The sequence below is a fragment of the Elephantulus edwardii genome, unplaced genomic scaffold, assembly GCF_000299155.1.
Source record: "Elephantulus edwardii isolate Elephantulus edwardi_28Jun2011 unplaced genomic scaffold, EleEdw1.0 scaffold00125, whole genome shotgun sequence".
Lineage (NCBI taxonomy): Eukaryota > Metazoa > Chordata > Mammalia > Macroscelidea > Macroscelididae > Elephantulus > Elephantulus edwardii.
Window position 1 is genome coordinate 3,708,465 of NW_006399875.1, and position 1,654 is coordinate 3,710,118.

A 1,654-nucleotide genomic window follows, 5' to 3' on the forward strand; every position below is an offset into this window, starting at 1 on the left:
GAAGGACATCATACTTGGAAAGGTGGAGAGTCACTGGAGGAAGACCCTGGATGAGATGGAGTGACACGGTGACTGATTCACTGGGGTCAAGTGTGTCGGAGACAGTAAGGTCAGCTCAGGATAAGGCAAGGTTCAGAGCCATTGTTCTGAGTCACTGAGTTGTTGATTTGATGACACGTAACAACAATAACATATGGAATCAAATTAAGAATAGCAACTGCAAGATTATATTGGAACCTTAGGAAGTAGGGAGTTCGTGGCACAGAGGAGGGATATTTCATAAAAAGAAGGTAAGAAACTTTATACATGGCGAAGAATTAAATCAGAGTCAATGAGATGTACAGGAAGAAATTGGTGAATTGCCATGTGATCTTCTGTGTGTATGCTCCACAAATGATACAAATTTGTCAAAGAAAATATTTTCTACAATGAAAAGACATAGCATAATATAGTGACACTTATTCATCGTTTCTAAAGGAACAACCATTAATATTTCACATATTTCCTTTGCAATAATCTCACTCTAGAGACTAAGGTGTGCCTGATCCAGGCCATGGTCTTTACAGTTACGTGCTATGCATCAGAAAGCTGGACAATGACTCGGGGTGATGGAAGGAGAACTGATGCTTTTGAGCAGTGGTGCTAGAGAAGATTATTGAATTTACCATGAACTGCTAAGAGAACAGACAGGGTCGTCCCCTGGAAAGGGTGAAAGCAGGCTGCTCCTTGGAGGCAAGGATTCTGAGGCTCCATCTGACATACTTTTGGGCATGTTGCAAGGAGGAACCAGTCCTTGGAGAGGGACATTATGCTTGGGAGGGTAGAGGGACAGTGAAGGAGGGGAAGGCCCTCGATGAGATGGATCGATTCAGTGACTGGGGTAATGGGGATTGGTGTGTCAGAGACAATAAGGTTGACACAGGATAGAGCAGGGTTCAGAGCTGTTGTGAATAGGATCTCTATGAGTCACAGGTGACTTGACAGCACATAACAACAACTTTAGGTTCATCTCTCAGACATCAAACATTACTGGCGGAGCTGACCAGGAGCACTGGTGGCATAGTTAGTAGAGAGCTGAGCTGCCAAGCCAGAGGCCGCCCTTCTCTGGGTGCTCAACTCCACCCCCACACCACAGGAGGGGCAACTGTCCTCTCCTCCTCTTTACAAACTGGGAAACTGAATGTAGGGTTTGGTGTCTCCACAGCACTCAGAAGTGTCCTTCCCTCTCAGTGGCTCTGCCTGTCCTGAAATGCAGTGTGGGAGTCCCTGGCCCTTCTTACTGCTCCTGTCCCCCTGCCAGTGTGACCATAAATGGCGCAGAATAGTGTTCTGTTTGTTTTTCAGGTTTTACCTTGGTTGTCCTTATGTACCTTTGAGTCAGAGCAGACTCTGAGCTCATCCTCCAGGGGGTTTTCAGAGGCAGTAAAATTTATGGAGGAGCAGCTGGGGGATTCAAAGTAATGCTTTTGGGTTGGCAGTGCAACAACTCATTTTCACTGAGCCTCCCTTAGCCTGCTTGTCTGCCTGCCTTCCTCTTTTTTCTCTCTCTTCTTTCTCCTTCTTTCTTCTTTCTTTCTTTTTCTTTCTTTCTTTCTTTCTTTCTTTCTTTCTTTCTTTCTTTCTTTCTTTCTTTCTTTCTTTCTTTCTTTCTTTC